Below are 22,104 nucleotides of genomic sequence, written 5' to 3' on the forward strand. Positions count from 1 at the left end.
TTTTTGTGTGGTGGCGCTGCATATTATTTGCACTCCGTGGTAGTATATGGTCCTACAAGTGTATTTTATATGCGCGAGCAGGGGCACATATCCGATTCGATCGTATAGTCAATGTAAACTTCAAAAAACGTACGTTTTCTGGGAAACTTGTACAAGTGCCTTATGGTGAAGTAATGGTTTACATCTGAGGAACAAATTTCAAACGGTTGAGTGACAGCCCATGGTTTAATATTTGTAATAGTGCTATAGAGTAGCGGGAAGAAAATCATAATAGGTATAAAGGTTGTTAGGGATGGGTAATTTCAACAATTGTCTACTTTCTCTCGGTCACTTGTAGCAGCTGTGCAGACGCTTCGAATGGGAGTGTAAGTGCTTTCCGCTTCAAATCGCTCTCAAAACAGCCAGTGAAGGGCTAATACTTCACAAATGAATATTACTTGAATGGTAGTTTTCTTTTGCACGCATATTTTCACCACTACAAAGTGAGTTATTTTGAGAATTTTATCCTTTTACCACGTAATATGCAGTTAAATCCTTGCGTTACTTTGAATCTCCAATGAAGTTTTAACTGCCTCAGTTTTGTAATCCGGCATTCCCGTAATACATGAGAGCTATGTCAAAGTTTAACATTTGTTTATCGCATGGAGTGCGCTGATTTACCTTGTTATTCCCGCACCAGATAATAACGTTGCCGTCCCTTAATGCGCTCATATAAAGAGCCCACATTTTTGGCATTTCAGAAAGTAACACGGGAAAATGTTCCAAAGGCGGCTTATCATATTTGCGAATCAGACATTCCTGTTATACACGACACATGCAATAGTGTTTGTACGCTTAGCGGGTGGCGGAAGATAGTGGGTGCTATTGTGCCGTAATTTAATATATTGCAATTCTGTATTCTCTTACCACAACAATTACATTATCCTCAAATCAGTTAGAATGAGCGGCTATGTGAAACATTAAGGTCAGGTAAAATGTTTTATTTGAGAAGTTTCTGATGGCCGGATCCGTCCGACCAATGATTCTGGGAGTGACCACATCCACGTACACACTGCTGGTCCCAAGTGGTGTAGAGGGGCCCTGAGCAAAACTCGGCGATAGCTTGCAAGCAGTATCCCACAGCGCGAGGAGAAGCGGTTTCCTTTGCCCAGAGTTGGCAGCCTGAAAAGGAAACTTCAATAAATCTTTTTTGTACCATTTGTCATATTTCCACGTAAAAAACAACCTAGTCTGTGTTTGATATATCACGTAAAATGTTCTGTACGCCGTTCATGCGTAGCAGCCTAAATTGATTTTATGGCTTTTTGTGGCAAAGAACTTAAAGATGAGGGAGACCGACAATATTAGGTTAAAAAAGCGTCTCCAATCTATGATGGGAACGTGGTTGGACTACGAAGCTGAAAACGATAACCTCAACGATCACCCAGGCGACGTCACTTGAATTCTCACACGTGGCTCTAAAAAGAGTTAAACCAGAGACATGTGAAATGTACCGAGCAACACTTTTTATTACAGCACAACAACAATCACGACTGCTTTACGTTTTTCTTCTACTTCTGTCTGTTTTCTGGCACCTTTACTTTCCATGTTTTACCCAAGGTAGACTAGAATGAATTGAAGGAGATGCTATACCGGTTTACTTTTTATATATTGAAGCATGGTGACGTCACTAGTTAATTACACCGCGGTGGGGTACTTTTGCACTTGGAGCAGCTTACACAACCGTAATCTTCTCCGGTATGGCCATTCTTCTGGGTAGGAATGTGCCTGCTTTCTGTGGATATGTGGACGCCTTCTTAATTATTGTAGTTTCCTGCTGACATAGCCAGGAAAAGTTCCATGAATGGTAGAAATAAGCTATACCCATCTCCCTTAATTATATGAAAGTATGGGGAAGTCACTACATATATTTCTATGCCTTAGGCTACTTGTTCACTCGGAGTAGCTTAGGCAACTGTAATCTTTAGCTCTATAGCCACTCCCCCTGGATATGTATGTGCCCGCCTTCTTAACAATGATAGGTTTCTCCTGACATCGCCATGACAATTTTCTGGGAGGGTAGAGGTACACTCTTTCGCAGTAAAAATCTCTGGTGTAACTGTTTTGTAAAACATAAGAATCATTTAAAGAAGGGCTCTGACGCACGCAGTAGTTCTGTCGCTTCTCGGCAAGAAACAGAAAGAGAGGGTAGTCCAAACGCACAGAAAACCGCCGGAAGGCATGAGTGACCTACACAACAATGTTGGTTCTAAAATTGCGAGATCTTCCTTACTTACCATGGGTCCTTGTTACACTCGCCTGTGTTGTCTCTTCCATTTTTGTGCTTTGGTTACGCAACACTGCTCAGTGAATACTCACGGGTAAATGTTTCAGCAAATTTGGATTTTACAACTCTGGTATGGCTTTCATCTGAAGTACAAATTTATGCCTCTTTCAAACATCGTTTTTTAGCTCCAGCGTTTTCACTATACCACAGGACAGAGGTGAAAGTGGTGCGGCATGTGTCCGATGATCGAGATATTAGCAGTAAATGTTCTCCAAATGTTTACTTACGCTAAACAACAAAGTACATACAAACCACGTGGGTGAGGGCGTACCTAAAGAGAGACAATTGGCCTCTTTAGAAACAATCCCCACCTGAAATGAGATGCCATTGCGATGCTCTTATAGTCATTACCGAACTCGCCGTTTCAGCTTTAAAACACTTCTTCCAGCAGCCAACCAGTTATAAGACCAAAAAAGCCTGACATAAATATAAATAACTTTTATATATTATGACTTAATATAACATTATATAATAAAGCTTAATAACGAATATAACGAACTTCTCTTACCAAAGCCTGTGTGAGCAAAGTTCGCGACGAAGCAGTTCCTAGAATCGGCAAAGGGAATTCGTGCAACCTGCGTGTGGTTCGGGACTGAAATTGAAAAAAATCGGACGGCCAAACCATCAACAATGAACCTTATCCTAGACCGTATGTAGTTATAGATATTGGTTTCAATTCATTTATATATTACGCGGGAAACCTGTGAACTTATAGACGTTTACAAATAGGCCGTCTGTAGCATGAGTGAAGGGTAGAAGTTGACAGAGAAAATCAGGTTTAAAAAGTTCCCAAGTAGATCACTCACATTTGAAGTTTTTGCTCAATATCGAGCAAAAAGGAGTGTAAAATGCCAAACAAAAACCTCAGTCTTTCCCGTATTTTTACAATGTCCAGCGAAGTATCTTACGATGAAACAATTGCTTGTCCTTAAAAGTCATCTTAGCAGTTCAGCCAGCCTTAATACTCAGAAAAGCGTAAACCATTTCTCAACAGTTCTTTATCAATCAAATTTGTAGAAACAACAAAAAATTTATTTCAACATCTGAATATCTCAGGAGACTAACAGTTAATAATTTATTTGAATTTATTATACATCATAGGAAAGCAAAGAAGAGTCGAAGAAGATTTTATTTTAACCTATTACTTCAACATAAAACCGCGCAACACTACAATGCCATACAACTAGGGATTATCACTCTCGAAAGGTGGTCACATATATGTGGGGCGCAGTGGGAGAGTTGCATACGCAAAAATAATAATACACTACCCACCTCAAGAACTATGCCTATGCGCATTTGCGAAATAATACGTTCCAGAGTGTTCATTGTATTTGTTATATTATTGTAAGCGTACTGCAAGCTACACTTGTGACTACTGCAGGACGAGGTCTGTTGCTAGTGCGCTAGATTACTACGAAACCATGGAAATCGGGAGTGAGCCAACTCGTAACATTTCCACTTGACTTGTCTCCGGAATACTTGTCATGGACCAACCACTCACACTGGCTTTTTGCTTTTATGCCATCTTAACACAGGACATCTAGGAGCCGTGGCTTTTCTGAAATTTTTTTTTTTTGCACCGAGACCTCTTTACCAGTGCCTTGAATGTATGAATAAAAACTGCGATCAAATGCGGGGCTGTAGCTGGTTTCTACCGTCGTTATTTTGCAGATTGTGGAGAGTGTGTGTCATTTGTACATGTGCATACTGCTGTCAAGGGTTCTTTCTTTTGCGGAAGGAGGTTTAGTGGAGAGTTAACACCAACGAGGACTATTTTGAAGCTCTGCTCGTGTAGCGATGTTTAGGTTGGTTACGTAGGTGGTTTCCGCAATGGTACTTCAGTTACAGGTGAAGATTGGACAGGCGGTAGAAATGTCTGCGTAATGTGCACTTCTGTTTGAACTCTTTAAACTCAGTTGAAACCTTGTTTCAGGGGGTGGGCGAAAAGACACGAGGACCTGCACTTGCGTTTGGACAGCGCGACTGCAGTCAGAGCTATTTCGGCCTAAACATTTGCGTACAAAAAATACGTTTGGTGGAGAGTGCTTTTTGTCGCTTGTATCAACAGCGGAGCTGTTGTGACTGGCCCTTAGTTCGGGGTTCGTGCGAGCCAAAAACGCCTCGCAAGGAACGTTATCAAGTAGGCGTCACAAGAATACCCACTCTACAACAAACAGTTACGTGACAGCTGCCGCCGCAACACTGGAGATGACCTTGTGCATGCGCTTTGTGTCTTGGGAGAGCCCTTTGCGCTAGAGCTCGCATCTTCGCGCGCATGCTCCCAGTATAGTACAAGAGACCTCGCTCGCAACGTCTTTGTAGTTCTCGACATGGCCCGGCCGCAGATAGTTCGCATGGCCATGGAAGTGGCTGCGAACGGAAAGGCAGGGTATGCTACTGAAACTACCTATGTATCCGTCAATGCTCACCTACAACAGCTTCGGGATTTAAGTCTTGCCCATGATTGCAGGCCTCCCTAAAGTTTTTTTGTTGCTCTAAGGCCTTGTAAATACAGCCTTCCCGGAAAGGACAAGGAAGTAAACGCTATGGTGAAATCTTGCGACTCGTAACAAAACAAGCTGCAGGCTCGAAGAGTTGGTGCACCAGGAGGAATGTATCATCCTTCCGTTCGTGTGTCTTCGTTAGCGTCCGGAGAAGCATGGAGGTCACAGAAATGCTATTGTATGAGGAATATTTCTATACTCTAGGACAGGGGTCACAAACTCACATGAGTTAGCGGGCCGCAGTCACGAATTTCAGTCCTTCAAGGGCCGGGATATTCAAGAAGGTTGAAACGAAGGGGGTGGAGTTAAAAATGTCAGATAACACTGCCATTTGAAACAAACAAGTAGGTATTTCTCACATGTTGTAGATATGCTTGGTCATTGCTGAAAAGAAATGGCGTGAGAATTTGAGACACATATCGATATCGATCTACAGGATGACTAAAATGGGGACGCGGATTCGGAAACATAAAATATTTGTTCCACGAATATGCTTCAACACATGATGACCGCATTGCATTCTCACAAAAAGGCTTGAAGGAAGTTGCGTCTGTGTATCTTACTAGAACAAAGCGTTATTGATAGTAATAGACAAGAAAATATTGCGAGTATCATTTAGGAAAGTCACAAGACTTTATTCCTTGAGAAGCACAATATAGCTGCTATTGTTCTAAGCATGCTAGCTTCATGCCTGGCAACGCTTGGCTGCGACTAGACAAGAAATGTCAGCATGAACTTCTTGCGCGGAAACGATTCTCGCGGTCGATCGCAGGTGCTCATCAGTCATCCTCGGCAGGGGAGCTGACTTGTTCACCTTCAACAAGGAAAACAGGTGTTCGCACGAGTAGGTTCTTCCGAACATGGCAATGGTCCTGGCAGCCTGTTTCCGTAGCGCCGGAAAACTTTTATCGCCATGAAACCTGCAGAAGTCTGGTACAGCCACGTCATGAAATGTCTGCTTCAACGGGGTGTTAGCCTGCAGCTCAAGAAGTTCCATCTGTAGCTCGGGCGCGGCGCCTTCCACCGGCGCCGAAAACGGCAACGAAAGAATTCGGAATTCATCGGCGAGGCTGGCGATGTCTTGGAAGCGTTCCTCGAATTCTCTTTGGAGATCATGGAGGAGGTCAGCGAAGTTATCACAGGATCGTTTATCCACGTTCTCCAGCGGCTTCAGGGTTAGAAAATGATCACACTTCTGAATTCTCCTCGGTCCCTAGCAAAGCTGCAATTTGAATTCAGAGGCCTGAATGTTGTAATGCATTTTTCTGATCAGTTTGCTTTTCCCTGAAGTTTAACGTTGAGGCAGTTGAAATGATCGGTGATATCAGTGAGAAACGCAAGGGAGAGAAGCCATGTTTCGTCTGACAGCTCAACAATGGCCCTGTTCTTGGTCTTCATGAAGCAGTCAATTTCATCTCGGAGATAAAAAATCGTTTCAGCACTCTTCCACGACTCAGCCATCGCACCTCTGTATGCTACCGAATTTCACCATATTCGCTGCCAACCGCTTCTAAAACAGATACAAATTGGCGGTGGTTAAGAGCTATTGAAGGGATGATGTTCACTGCTCTGAGTACCATTTCCATGACGCTCTTCATTTGCAGAGACTTGCCGCACAGCGCTTCTTGGTGCAAAATGCGGTGAACCGCGGCAACTTGCTTGGTGATTCCGAGTGCAGCGAATTTTGTCCGCAATCGACCAACAAGCCTGCTCTTGCAACCCACCATCGATGGCGCACGGTCTGTAGCCAAACAAACCAACCTTTCCCATGGTAGTCCAGCGTGTTCGGCCACTCTTTAAAAAACAGAAAGAATATCCGCCCCTGTGCTCACGCCTTTCATTGGGATAAGTCCAGGAGTTACTCAGTGACGTTCAGGTTTTTGTCGACACCCCTTACAAAAATACCGCATTGTGCGCTGTCTGTAACGTCAATGCTTTCATCCCCTGCAATAGAGAATGCTTCGAACTCATGGTATCGGTTGATTAATCCATTGTCAATGTCTTCACTGATTTCGTTAATTCTCTGGGCGACTGTGCTTGAAGAGAGGCTTATTTTCTCGAATGTCTTTCTTCATGCTGGGACAGGTAGCATGATCGACCCCGAGCAGGCACTACTTCACGAACAGAACTTCAGTGAAGTGCTTGGATGATTTGGGGATAAGCTCTGAAATGACGCAGCTTGCCCTTACCGTTTCGTCGCTTGCTTTGGCCGCCGTTTTGAACAGGTTTTGCTGCTGCCCCAACGCCGCCTTCAGTTGATTCACGGTGTGCTCGCGAACGTTGCCAGCAACAGCACCATACTTCTCGTCATGGCAAGACATGATGTGGCGTCGAATATTGTACTCATTCGGCACAGCCACTGTCTGGTGGCAGACTAAGCACAACACCTTGTCGCTTGATTCCGTGAAGAAATAAAAACGTTCCAATCACTCCTGAAAGCACCTTTTTTCGTCGTGCACTTTGTGTTTTGCAGACTGCTTGGACAACGACATTGTGACCCGTTAGACTTCCACAGCAGAAACCTTCGTCGTTTGCAGATCTTCCAAAATCAACCGGTCAGAAAGACACCTCTCACTTTCACGGAGGCTACAGGCGCGTCAGAGCACAATTATATCGTGCGCTCTATCATGATTTACTTGGGGCGCCACTACCTTTCACAGTGCTGTGAACAGGTTGCGAGTCGGAGGATAGGCGCTTAATTTTGAGTCTTAATATGGGGCGTTTGATGTCTGAAAGTACACAGTTTCGACGTGCAATGTGCAGTATTTTCCTCAGCAGCGCGATGTTGCCCTCTCCGATGCCATAAATAACGCTGCGACCCGCCCCTAAACTCACGTGGGCGCATTTTTGAGCACGAACCCAGAATTCGACGTGTGGCTGCACCCTTTTCACCTCATCTGCAGCGAAGTAAAAGTGTTTGACACGAAGGCGAACAGGCAAGAAAATATCCGCAAACACCACACAACGCCCAGAAACCTTTGCACTTTCACGGAAGCCTGAAAAACTCCGGTCAAGGCGCCGTCTTCTCATTAGCGGCGTGCTGCCCCATTCGCAGGGTCATAAAACGCCCCGGGGATTTTCTCCGCGGCCTGTGTTCGCCCAGCCCTGGGCGCACTGTAGAGTGCTCGATTCAAAAGTCTCAGTTGCTTGCTACCATTGTGCACCCGACTTAACGGGCCCGAATTGAGGGGCCTCCGCAAAAAGTGGGGTATTCACTCTGGTAACGCAAAGCCATGAAAGACGATATCCAAGCGTTTTCGAGCTGACTCTGGTCATCTCCGTCTTTGGCTACACATGGAGGGCGCGCACTCACGCATTTGCTTAAAAAAACAAAAATAAATGAACCAAGACAATTATGAGAGGGCCGCGGGCCGCATGCGCCCATGGGCCGCGTGATTGAGAACCCTGCTATAGATGAATCGAAAACTCAGCTAGTGTGTAGCGGCTTTGGAACAGGTTGGCCAGGATTATCGATAATAGAACCACGAGCTTCGACCTGCTCCCGGGAGGAGGAGTCACTAGGTGACGCCACACACTCACAACCCCACCCACAACCGCTCTATGTCGTGTTCAACGGGCAACGTCGGTACCTACGGGTTTGACCACTAAAGAAAAGTGTGGCATTGGCGTTTCATCCGGGTGCTGGAAAGATGAGTTCTTTACATTCTGCAGTGCTGGCCTACCATAGCCCAACCCCAACCCTAAAGCTTCATGGTTTCGGGTAGTCCCGAAAATGCAACCACACCGGCATATCCGGGGTGGCCATGGATGTGACTTCACCCAACTGAGCGTCGTTCTGAACTCAGGTCGGCTTTGACCTCTCACGTCATCCGGGTAATGGTTTGAACGCCGGGTGGCCTCATTTGGTGTAGTGTCCAATGATACGGTAGGTCGTGCAGGTTCTCGGGAGTCGAACAAACCGACAGTTGGGCGAGTTGGTACTCATTCATCTTCCCTAACAGTGTGCACACATGAAAAGTAAGGCAAAGAAGGGGACAGGACTCGTCCTGTTCCCTTCTTTGCCTTAGTATCGGGAGTCGCGGGACCTGACCCTGAGCCCACTTGAACTAAGGAGCCTTTGTGCCTGTTACCCTTGTGATAGTCTCACCAGGTTACTGCGGCCTCCGCTGGTGGAAATCTGATGGAGGGGAGACCTATTTTCCTAGTTCCTCTTAGAAGCCGTGCAGGGAGCGCGTAACACCTTGCGCAGCCCGAGTGGGTTACTGTGGGCTTTTCTCTGTCACTACGACACTGGAAGGACCGACTCCAATTGATAGTGTTGGTACTTCGGGCAACCCTCCCCTCCACTGATCGCACCCCGGCACCCCAATCAATCGGCGTGCAGAAGGAGATAGCCTACTTTCCCTCAAGTTGATGGAGCACGCCACCGTCGCCACTGTGCGCGGGCGCTTGTTCGTGTCGCTCCACAATATGTCCTCATATCTGCGGGATACGTGACTCGTGCGTCAAGTAGATTCTTCCCCAGGCGCGGACAAGGTAAGTGGCACCTGTTGCTTCCAAATTTACTGCCGCACCCTGAGTACCGCAGAATTTTCAGCTCCTGAAAGTCTCGAAGCTCACTAAGCCTAATGGATGAGATACGGGTGCAGCCGCCGCCGCTCTCATCTTCACCCGCCTTTCTGAGAATTTGTGGTGTAGTGCTGGAAGAGAGAAGTGGCTGCGTACACACCACCAGACACCGCGTGGCGAAGCCAAATCCCCGCCAGTGACAACGCCCCGCCAGCGCCCGCTGCCTCGGTTCGTCCCCGCCGCACCGCCGGTCGTCTAGGCGTGCCACGTACTACGGGCGAGGCCTCTACCGCGACCCAACAACGCCATCAGCAACTGCTTCTTCCCGAGCGGGTGCGATCTTCGAACCTCCGAAGCTACTCGATGCCCCCGAAGGGAACGAACGGAAGCGTTTTCGTCCGCCGGGAGGTAACGTGACACCTCGCAGCTTGGTGCTCGCCGTCTCTCTCACAAGCTGCGTCTGCCCGCTTTCTAGGGGAGTGCCCACTACAGACGTATTTTGTGGTCTGTGTTTTCTGGTGTTAGTGGTGAACGCGTGGTTTCAAACTCACCACGCCTGACCCTGTGAGTGCGATTGTGGCTCAAAGGGAGACGATTGACCGCCGAAGGCTTCGCGATGGGTGTTGATCTGTGCACGTACCGTATTCGAGTATGTTGCTGTGTTCGCCCCGGTTGCTCTACGCGTAATGATTGTCCGGTGTGGCTTCAAGCCGAAAGTTTTACTCGACATCTGAATTCTGGGGCAAGGTTCTCGCTGGTCTTGTTTTGTATTGCCCACTTGCTTGTCTGTGCTGGGGACGTGGAAACAAACCCCGGGCCGGAGAAATGAGATCAGGTGTTGAAACTTGTTAAGGAACTGATAACATCAAACGACAAATTTCAGGAGGAGGTATCTGGCAAACTGAAAGACCTTCAGCCCAATGTGACGGATATCAAAAGACGCCTCTCTGAGCTCGAGCAATCTGATTCTGTCAGAGACCTCCGTGTAGACGTCAGTAGTGTCAGCTCCCTTCTAAAGGAATCATGCGATCAGCTAAGGAACACTGACTCAAAGCAAACTCAGCGATCGAGCCTTGTTGTTGACGACCTAGACACTGCATACGGGGCAATAACCGTATTCTTAAGGGCCTTCCTGCGACAAGTCTGGAAAAGTGGGCATAGACTGAAGAAACGATTACCTAGTTTGTTGGCGAAAACTTGGACATACACGACGGTGAGATCGACCGGGCACACAGAATAGGTGAATGGAAAGAGGGAACTGTCCACCCTGTAGTTGTCAAATTTCTCAACTGTAAAGATAAAAATAACAACCTAAAGAATGCTTGGAAGCTCAAAGACGTATTGTCGCCACGTGTATGGATCGAGGAAGACTTTTCGCCAAGAATAAAATAATAAGAAAACAGCTCAGAGACTTTGCCCACGAAACGAAGCAACTAGGTGAAAAATACAAGGTACTTTCTGATAAGCTTGTGCTGAATGGTCGACTTTACCACCTCGACACGGTAACAAATATTGTCGTGCCCTTGCCGAGGCGCGGAATCCCTGCTACGGAACAGAGTGAAACACTTCTAGAGTCAAGCGCCATGGCTGCTTAAGAAAAGTGACTGAAAAATTGTTCTTCTTCAAAGCTGTCAATCCTCCTGGCAAATTTTCGCAGCCTATTTAATAAACAGGACCTCCTATGCTCGTTCACTGAATCATGTTCGGCGGATATTGTGCTTGCAACTGAAACGTGGCTTTCCTTTGATGTTAGTGATTGCGAATTGTCATTGGCTAAACACTTTTGTGTAGCTAGGAAAGATATATAACAGTGTCTCGCGGTGGTGGTGTTATTGTGACCGCTAAAAATGATTTTGTAAGCCCATTTATTCGATACAATTTTATGCATAGAGATCCCATGGGTGATAGTACGCGTATCTGCCTCTGTACGTTGGGCTGCCGGGGTCTGCTACCGTCCGCCAGACACTTCCCCCGAATTTATTGAGCACTTAAACGAATCGCTGTGCTTTATACAAAACAAGTACCAAAAATACTCAATACTTCTTTCTGGAGACCTCAATTATCCAGGGATTGATTGGTGGTCAGATATACCACATGGCAGCACAAAAATCATGAATGTCAAGAATTTCTCGACGTGTTATCTTCCTTTATTTTGAGTCAAATGGTCAGATTGCCTACACGTGTCGACAAAATTTTAGATCTTGTGCTGACCACAGACCCAAGCCATATGCTCGTGCAAGTTTTATATAACCTCAGCGATCACAACGTAGTGCATTGTGAGGTAACATTACAAAGCTGCAAAACAGAGAATAAAAAAGAAAACAATTTTTTATTACAGCCGCGTCAACGGCGGCATGATAGAAACCGAATTGCTTTCATTTTCCGCGCAGTACTTCACTTCCTTTGCTCTCAGAAATGTAAATGAAAACAGGCAAATTGTTCGCGATAAGCTTCTGGAACTGAAAGCAAAATACGTTCCGAGAATCAGTATCATGTCATCTACGCAAAGCGCGTGGTTTACGACCGGTGTTAAACGCTGCATCAATAAGAAAAAGCGACTTTATTCCAAGGCCTGACGCTCTGACTCAGCCGATGACTGGAAGCGCTACAAACAACACTCTAAACTTTTCAAAGCAGAAATCGAGGCAGCCTACCAAAACGTTTTCAACAACGATATAACAAACCCACTGCACACCAAGACGAGAACATTTTGGAAAGTGATAAATCCAAAGTACTCATCATCATCGTCCATATCATTTTCTAAAAACGTTAACGACCTTTCCTCACCAGATGCTGCAGAGGAATTCAGTTCTGTTTTTTTTGTGTGTTTACGGATCAAACCCCATTACCAGCCACTCTTAATATACAGTCATTAGATTCAACAATGGATGACTTGCTTATCACTCAGGAGAGTATTGCAGCAGCCATTGATAGACTTCCGACCAAATCTGCACCAGGCCCCGATGAATTATGCACCAAACTAATAAAAATGACTAAAGTGGTCATATCCCCGATCTTAGCTGCTTTATTTCAGCAATCGATAGACACAGGTTGCGTACCGTTTCTTGGATAATTGCCCATGTTATCCCCATCTTCATGTCAGGCGACCCATCTGTGCCTCCTAATTACCGACCGATTTCCTTAACCAGCCTACTTTGCAAACTTCTAAAACACATAATATCATCTGCCGTAATGAGCTACCTAACAAAACACAGCTTCTTTATTTCTAATCAACATAGTTTTTTGAGAGGATGTTCTTGTGAAACACAGCTATTCGAAATAATGACTGACCTCCCTAATGCAGTCCATTCGTCCTCACCAATAGATGCTATATTCATAGATTTCCCAAGGCCTTCGACAAGGTCCCTCACATCCGCCTAATGGAAAAACTTACGGCTCCTAATATCAACACTAAGGTTAACAGGTGGATTAAGAACTTCCTAACCCATCGGTTTCAGTCAGTAACCATTATTGACCATTCCTTCTTTTTAGCTCAAGTAACTTCCGGTGTCCCACAGGGCTCAGTCTTGGGTCTTATCTCATTTTTATTATATATCAACGACATTAACACTAATGTCTGTTCTATCCGATTATTTGCAGATGACTGCGTCATTTATAGGCAAATTAAAAACCCCCAAGATTTCATATCCTTGCAAGTAGACCTTAATCAACTGACGAAATGGTGTAGGGATTGGCAGATGGAAATAAATGTGCCCAAAACTAACGCCATAACATTTACCAAAGCTTGCGCGTCTGAGCCCCGTCACTGTTTTCTCAATAGTATGCCTGTACAAACCGTAACCATGGTAAAATACTTGGGGGTCCACATAACGTCTGATCTAAAGTGGAATCACCATATCGATACAATAACCAGCAAAGCTTCTAAATCACTCGGATTTATTAGGCGCAATCTGCATTCAGCTAACACATCCACACAGCTTCCGGCCTACCAAAAACTTGTTCGATCAAAGATTGATTATGCACCGCTTATCTGGAACCACCATCAGTCGTATCTCGTAAATAAACTTCAAGCATTCCAAAATAAAGCTACCCGATTCATTCTCAGGAACTACTCATGAACATCAAGTATAGCAGAAATGAAACAATCCCTGAACTTACCACCTCTACAACAACTCCGGCTTCATAGTCTTTTATCAGTTTTTTATAGGCTATACCACAGCTGGCCTTCTTTCGTTGCCTCGCACATAAGACCCGCTGGTCGCGTTTTCCCCGTTTAGTTCATGCATTCAAAGTTCAACCAATATTAGCGCGTACCAACCTATTTTTCTTCTTGCCACTCTTACTTGCTATTCGTAAATGGAATCAGCTCCCAGGTAACATCGTCACCCTCATTAACCACGACTCATTTATAAAAGAGTTACAGGTATTTCTCAATGTATAAATCATTTTTCAGTGTTCGTGTCATTTTTGAACCTGTTAGATTGGTCCAATGTTTGATGTTTGTGTCATTTTGAGCCTGGCTCATTTTTTAACCCTCGCATTTTAGAAATTGGATAACTGTTGTGCGCCTTTTTGTGTACCCTTTTTTGCAACTATGCATTTCGACATGAATGTGCTTGTATTCGCATTTATGGGTCTTGCTGTTTTTTATGCTATAATGTGTTTCTTTTTACTGCGATCCTATGAAACGCCCGTAAGGGCCTTTAGGGTAAATGAATAAAAAAAACAAAAAAAGGTTCTTGTTCCTCTCGCATTCACTCATCCAAAATGACCCCCGCGCAAGCCATCTGGGGTGGGCTTACCAGTCTCCTGGGTTTTCCTGCGGCAGTAGAAATCACCGCAGGATGTCTTCGCTACAAAGCTTGCACGCTACTGAGTGGACGGCGGGAAAATTGAATTAACTAGCGCGCTCTTGACACAAACACAGGAATGAAGTAGACAAACCACACCCCTGACTCTAAGGCAAGTGAAGTTTTATAAGAGCTGACAGGAGCTTAAGCAGTATTACCTCATACCTATGGGACCACACATGTTACACGCGCACAAACATTCGTGCATCTTCCGAAGTGTGCCGAGCACCTACCGGTGCCACTAAATGCGTTTGTCGTAAAAGACAGTGTTCTAAGTATACATACGCACTCTCGAAAGACAGCGTTCTAATTATACATACTCACTTTCATGTAAAGGAAGGGAGGGCACACTGGTATACCATTCGACTATCTGGTTATATTTTGCGGATCGATGATCGCATTTGTTCGATGATTTCTGAACACACATAATAACCCTGTTTCTTAAAACGCGCACTCGGTTCCACAGTTTAAACAGGGCTGGACCATGTTCGATTACGTGTTTCCTTGAAAAGAACGCTTATGCTCTAACACCCTAGTATTACACACCAACTGCTCTTGCCTGTGTACACAAGACCACATTGAAGTGGTAATAGGTTGACAATAGCTGTTTTTTAAGGTACAAGTGAAGACACGTGCTTCACCCGGCAACCCTTCCCTGCGCTGCGCGACAACCATTTGGGCTTTTTGTGTGCGCTTCCACATACTCCGCACTACTATTCTGTGCTCCGATAGCGCACCAATTTTTTAATGCGCTGCTAAGATAAAATGAGCCCGTTATAAAATGGCGCATTCGTCTTACGGGACAAATTGTGATTACGCGGGCGCAGATGGCCATATACGCACAGCGCAATGGGAAATTACCACAATAGAACACATTTATCGCGGTACTTTCACCGTTGAGAGATTGTCTCGCTGTTTGGAGATGGTTGCCGGTCGCTTTAGAGAGCAGGTTGCTTGTTCAGCATCCAAAAGACTAAAGAAGACTTGAGTAATCGCAGATTGAAAGTGCAAAGGCTTCTAGGGTGGCGCGGAAAAGGTTTGCGGGGTGATGCACATGTCCCCTTCTTTGCCATGAAAAACTTGGGCAGTGTGTTTATAGTCATTTCAATGTGGTCATGCGTATATGACCCACCAGTTGGCGTGTTCATGTTAGGCTGTTAATGCATAGGCGTCTTTCAAAAGAAAACACCTACTCGCACGTGGCTCATCGCCGTTCAAACTGCGGTTGCGAGCCTTCGTTTCAAACAGACAGCTATTATCTCTGCACACAAATCAGCTGACAAGAGAAATTATACAGACATACATAATAGAAAAAACAGGGAGTGGTGTATCAGTGTGCCTCCGCATCATGTACACAAAAGAAAAGTTTGCATTCTTGGAACGCTAGCTGTCATAAAAAATAGACGCATTTCGCCGCACAATTCGTTGGCGCTTGGCAATTTTTGGAAGAAGGGACGTATGTTTGTGGCGTGTAAAGTGTGTGCGGCCACCTGGGTATGTGGTGTTAGTTGTCATTTGTGTAAGAATGGGTCATTTTTGTATAACGTTTTTCTTTAGATTGACCGCTGTGGTTTGACCACTTTCTGCTTGCGTCGGTGTGAAGTCGGAGGTAAATTAAGACGACTAAAAGTTCGTACACTGTTAGAAGGCACATAGTTTGGGCAGTTCGCAAATCGAAAGTCATTAAAAGCGAAGATATTGACACATGACTGCGTAAGTTGAGTAGTTGTTGTCACTGAAGTCATACTCATACATCGCACCCACCCGACTCCAACCTTCTGAAGGTGCGACGGAGCATAAAGAAAAAAATACCGAGATACGCCAGGCGTTCTGCAAACTCAAAGGAAAGTTTTCGAAAGTTCTCTGCACATTTTTACTTGCTTTTTTAGTAGCTTTTATTGCTTTAATATACCTGTATATGCTTTTTACAGTGCCAATAATTCGGAGCGAGCAGCACCATCGCAGCGCGTTTGTTACAGCTGGATCGGTTAACCAGCATGGGGCTTCTGGGGTGCCTTTGCCCAGCATGATGAAACGAACCATCCGCAGGAAAAGGCAAGAACGCAATATTCTTACGTCCTACCTGAATCCCGAGAAGGTATTTTTCTTCAAGAGGAGTTCAAAGTACAACCAATCAATAAGGCAGTATAAGTTCCAACAGCCGCCGCTCTTGACTGCTGGAGTAGAGTACATTTATGTTACAGATAGCAGGGTGCGAGGTCACTCTTTGCTGCTGAATGACGGTAGTCTTGGAGACCATGATCCCATTCTGGTCTTCTACACACTGAAATATTTGTTGCGTCTCTTCATTGTGATGTATTTGAGTATAGATGGTATTTTTAGAGACGACGCCACTGTTTTGTCTGATTCCCGCAGGGCAAGGGCTTTTTAAAGGAGCCATGAAGAGAAAACAAAAGTTTGTTTTATTCGAAAGATTAGGTGTTTCATAGTACCCCAAGCGCTTTCCCGGAAGCAAATGATGCTTTATTCACTGAGAAATAAGGCAATTTAAGCCAAAATTTTAAATCTCCCGCTAAAATTGCACATTTGGTGACGTGAGCAATGGTGTCACACGGGCCGGTCCATGAAACAGATACTTAGTATGTCGACTCCATATAGCACCCACACGCGGGAGTCGACCGAGACGGCGGCCATTTTAAAAATGCTAGTAAAACCTAGTGCACCCGCAGCCCTAGTCATGGAATCGCCTGATCCGGAGAACAAAACTCTCGCCGAGGAGCTCGGGCTTGCATTTAACAACCTCACACCACTTGAACGCTCAACGCTTCTAAGTGCACGAGCGGCAAGAGTTGTGGGATACGCGGTGGACGGGAAAGCGACCATTCCGCGATAGCCACAACAGACGAACGCCCTGCCGTCGGCACCGCTGCCTCGTCAGCGCCGTCGCCACGGACGAATACAGACTGGTACGTATGTGCCGTATTTTTATTACGGTTAATAATAGTTCAACTTCAGTAGCAGTATCGCTTATGCCAGTTGGCCGGTGTCGTGTATGGAAAGCCGTTCGCGCGAGCTCTCTGCTTCGACCAGAAAGATACGAGCGTCAATGCGCGGTGTTTACGGCATTTTTCCTCCAAGGTCAGAGCGCCTCGAACCCGAAAATTCGTCTGCGCGACGGCGAGATGTCGAGCTCGGCCAGGCGGTTGTTTCGTACGCATTGGCGCACACGCTTGCGTGTTCGTTCGGAACTTCAACCGTTTACTCCACCGTTCTTTGTCATAAAAAGAATGTGCAGTATGTTTCACGGGCATTTAGCTCGCTATGCAAACTGTAAGCCCTGCCTAACATGCGTTTGCTTTTGCCGGCCTCCGCCAATCGCAGAGCTTAGCCCATGTGACGGCATAGGTTCTGTTGCGGGAAATGAGCTGGTGGGTCGCATGACCATTCCCGTTTTTCCTAATTATGTAGCTTATTTGAGCGAAGTTTGCGTTATAAGTGGTGTCGTTATGGTTCTAACGAGGCAATCTTTCGAATGAACCAAACTTGTGTTTTCTCTTCATGGCTCCTTTAACGACTTTGTGATCCTGCTGATGTGAACGCTACTCCAAACAAGCAAGAGAAAACGTGCCAGCGTTACGTTCTACTAAAGACGAATTCATGCTGGCGGATACTCGATGTATATTTGCGGTGAGCGCGAACACGGCCGGCACTGCGAAGCGCGCCTCCGTGACGTTGTCTTAGGGATTCCCGCATTTGTAGTCTGCTTCAGTCAGGCTCGATCTCCCTGTTGTTTCCTTGCACTCGGCAACGTGTGATGCTTCTCTGCACCAGCAGTGGCGTGTGGGTAACTTTTGATCGCAATAATAGTCTTAATATCGTGTACACCAGCTCACGGTGTGAGTTAAAGTATAGTTTTTGATACTGCGCTACGGAAGAAACATTCCCGACGTCTCCCCATTCTTCGCGAAGCCGGTCCTGTGCGGAGCGCAAAGAGTCGGAGCTAGATGTCAGCTTCTGTATTAGGTCATCTTTCGAACAAAGGGAACAGTCATCTGCTAATAACTAACAGAGAAATTGGAAGACCAAAACAAATTTAGGCCTTCAAAGCTGCCGGCTCTGACAGAAGGCATTACGATTCCCTGTAATCACATGTAAGGTGAAACAGTTTCTGCAACCTTGCCGAACACCAGAAAGAATTGTATTACATAACTTTACGTTGTCATGGCGTAAAAGTATGCCAACATGCACTATGGGCCGCGCAAAAACTGCAGGTTGAGTTCTAAATAACCCACTGTGTGCATAGGCGCGTGGTGGTTTTATACCGGGCTTCTAACCAGTATGGCGGTTTACTGAGCAAAACGAGTCATGTCTACGTTACAGATACAGTAACACTATGTTTGTTCAGACCTTGGGGATTATTTCGTTACATTTACCACAGCCGTATCTTCCCAAAATTCGCATATGCGTTATAGGAAAACTGTACTCAAGGGGAGGAGACGGCGGAGGTGGAGAAAACTTTATTTAACACTGAAATCGAGCTGGTTAGTGGGCCGGGTCCTCAGTCGAGGACAAGACAGTAAAAGTAATTTTCTTCGATTCATATAACGCCATCCCGAGTAAATAAGGATTTGGTCTTTGCGCCTGGAACAGTTGGAAATGAGTAAAGAGTTGCTTGGAAATATAATCTGTTTCGATTCTTGTAATATAAGCAGGTATACTATTTATTCCGTTAGTTAGAGAGTATATCATGCCTTCAATACCATAATCATGTCATCATTGTTAGGGTTGAGAGTCAGTTCGTTATGATAACCATGGTTACGATAGAAATTCGGAGTACAGAAGCCGCCTTCGAGTACTGTGGACAACGTTGTTTGGGGCGCGATCGCGGTGGCGCAGCACAAACCTTCCCATTGGTTTTGCATGTGAATAAACAGAGCACGCTGCGGATATGCACCTTCTTGCACGCAGCCGGAATGAAAGCCAATTTGTGCAGGGGGGAATGTATGCCATACAACCTGAAGAAAATATCAAAATTATCTTTGTGAGCCTCCCAAACATGCCGAAACCTCCTAATAAGACGTTTGTGACGGTGCAGAAAAATTAAAACGTTGGGCACAGAAAAAAAAACATTCATATGACACAAGTCAACAACAAAGAAAGAAATAGAAGACAGCCGCCGTATTTCCTGCTGTACGATGCGCTTGCGTGCTTGGTATGTAGCATTAGACTGTTAGTCTTCATAGGAGTATCTCAAATGTACTGCAGGGAAGCCTACGCATTTTGAATACTTATGGGGGAGCTCTGAGCGCTGGTCCTCGCGAATAAGCTAGAAAGGGTGAGCTACACACGATCTTCTGACCGATGCTTTGAAGAAAGATGTTCTCTATCTCCTCGCGTGTTGCCAAATTGTGGGAGTTACGGCTTGAAATTATGTAGATGTGTCAGTAGCTGGCAAGAATAACTGAGTTACTAGAACTATGATTTTAATGCACTAAAGCAACGAATCGGGGGGTTTATAGTACACACACTGCTTCCCTTCACAAGCCGAGTGTAGCAGACGACAGCGGCTCGAATCCCTAAGCCGACGTCACAGCCAGGGGGCGCCACTCAGCATCTCACCGCCAATAGGGACCGGGCAGCTGGACGGGTGGCGCCACCACTCAGCGCTCCCCTCGTCAGTGAAATGAGCCGGTGCATTGGACTACACAGCCTCCCGTTGTTTTTGTCGTGTTTGCTTCGGTGCTTTGTATGTTTTGGTGGCGTTGTGAGCAGACATGTGAGATGAAACAAAGTCTAGATAGATGTGTTAGGTTATTAGATGCACTAATGACTACGTAAACTTCTGGGACGCGTCTAAACTTGGGTATCGGCTGCAATGGCATGAGCGCTTTTTGCAGCGATCAGCGCTTGGCTCCACCGTTCCGAGTACGAATAAAACTACTATTATCAGTATTACTTTCTTCTTAAATGCACTAACGGCTAGCAAACTTATTGGATGCTGGTAAGGTTGGGGGAGGGCTTCATTGACACGAGCGCTTTTTGCAGCGCTCTGCGCCTGGCTCCGCGCTATCTGAGGAGGAATAAAACTATTATCAATATTAGAAATAATTCTACCACTTTCAATTATCTTCACTAGTTCCAATGACTACGGTTACCACGCCATCCTTAGCGCTGGGATACCTCGATACGTGTGCTTTAAATAGAAAGGCACCTGCATACGAGATGGATTACCGTGTAGCCGTAGAAATGTTGCGGTAGTTTACAGTGTCTGTAACCGTGAGCTTTCTACCTTCGGTTTTGGTGAGCGACACTGTGACAGCATGGGAGCCTGAAAGCCGAAGTGGAAATCCCACGTTTGTGGTGGTCATTTTATCAAGAGCCAAATTTACTCACCCACTCAACAGCGCAAGCTACAAACCACCCCTCCTCCCGTTCCCGTTTTACCACCTGCGTAGAATAAAGGCTGGCACCGATAGTTAAAAAATGTGACAGTGTTAACATCAGCCGGTGTCTTTTATTGCTTATGTAGTCTTTACAGAGTGCCTAAAAAAATCGTGTAATGCCTGGTGAAGACACCAAAAACGCGCGATTAGTTGCCTCAAATATGGGTGCATGAGCTCGAGTCCTCCACCACAGACACCTTTCCGACACGCTGGAAAAAGTTTAGGTTGGGAGAGTGGACATGGAAGTTCAAAATAAACAGCAAAATTATCTAGCCCTCCGTCTAATGTTTATGATGATTGAACACAAAGCGTCTTCGTGTGAAATCGAATGGGAAATGGTCAAAGTCAAAGACGCTGCGATCAAAAGACCAAACTGCGTGCTGGTCAAATTCGACGCTTTACTACTCAAAGTTTAAATGCAGAAGGCAACCAAAGAAACCCATACGATAGAGCTTTGCGATAAACCATCATCGTCGTTACACGGAGCTGTGCATGAGTTTTCAAGCGTAGGGGGCAGCTGGTAAACCAACCGCAGCATTCAGTTGTGAAGCTGAGTACAGGTTTCGGGCACCCTCCTGTTTTGCGTCCTTCAGCCACGCAGGAATTGGTTTTTTAGAAACCATTTACCAACTAGCCAGCAACCATTGCAATTCTTATAAAGCAATGCTTCTCCACGCCAAGCAATAACGTTCTACTATCATGCGGTATTTATTCTATCAACGATTCCCGATTACTCTAGTAAGAGCATTTCTGTGAAATTAAACACGTTTCAGCCGTAGGTAATGAAGTTTCGGGAGCGTTGTCCGTCACAATATCTGTTTTGAGGCAAATCTTCGAAGATACCCCCCAACTTTGCCTTTCGCTTGTGCACGACGTCGACGCCGCTGCGTAATCAACTACCAAAGGCCAGCGCCGCAACGTTCCTAGATCGGTTGCACACACCGGCTTTGTGGGAGCATTTAGCGGCAATATACTCCTCGATTCGCGAAACTGTATGCAGGCATGAAAAAATTGCATGAAGCAACGAACTTTCACTTCCAGCTTGACTTCCAGCTTGGCGCATTGAGCGTCGTCTGCTATTTGTAAATACTGAGTATGGGCGTAAATAACACACATGGCAGGCTTCGTAAACGTGACATCCACGCTCAAGATTTACCGATCTGAAAAATGCACGTGGGGTAACGTACGCTTTGCAAGCCGCACCGCAGAAAAACGACAGAAAACAATGCACAACTACGCTGCGCTGACCGCCACCGGCATTCCACTGATGAGCGGTTCGCCACGGGCGGCGCTGTTCGCTGAAACGACGGTGGTGCCATACAACGGCCGCCCGGTCCCTATAGGGCTCGATAGGCCACTCGATACTACCCGAAACCGAATTCCGGGTAGTACAAAGCTGCGGTGGTCCCATAGGATGCCGCGTTTACAGATGCCAAACGAGCTCGGTACTTTGTTGCAGCTTTGTTCGGTTTTTATTCCTGGTAAAACTCGGGTTCAGTTGCAGTGTTCTGTTCTGTTCCGCTTCGACA

The 22,104-nt window shown here is 45.7% G+C and overlaps 1 long non-coding RNA gene across 1 annotated transcript in view; it reads right to left on the minus strand.

Annotated features, from left to right (window-relative positions):
- Positions 1-722: 722 nt before the first annotated feature.
- LOC144144957 (uncharacterized) overlaps positions 723-22,104 on the minus strand; it is a 51,540-nt gene continuing 30,158 nt past the window's right edge. The window contains exons 4-5 of the long non-coding RNA XR_013317383.1: positions 2,835-2,918; positions 723-1,161 (exon numbers count right to left, since the gene is read on the minus strand). This is a non-coding gene — a long non-coding RNA (uncharacterized LOC144144957). The remainder of the gene's footprint in view (positions 1,162-2,834; positions 2,919-22,104) is intronic.

The sequence above is a fragment of the Haemaphysalis longicornis genome, unplaced genomic scaffold (genome assembly GCF_048455015.1).
Source record: "Haemaphysalis longicornis isolate Haplotype H1 unplaced genomic scaffold, Haemaphysalis longicornis Haplotype H1 scaffold_7, whole genome shotgun sequence".
NCBI lineage: Eukaryota > Metazoa > Arthropoda > Arachnida > Ixodida > Ixodidae > Haemaphysalis > Haemaphysalis longicornis.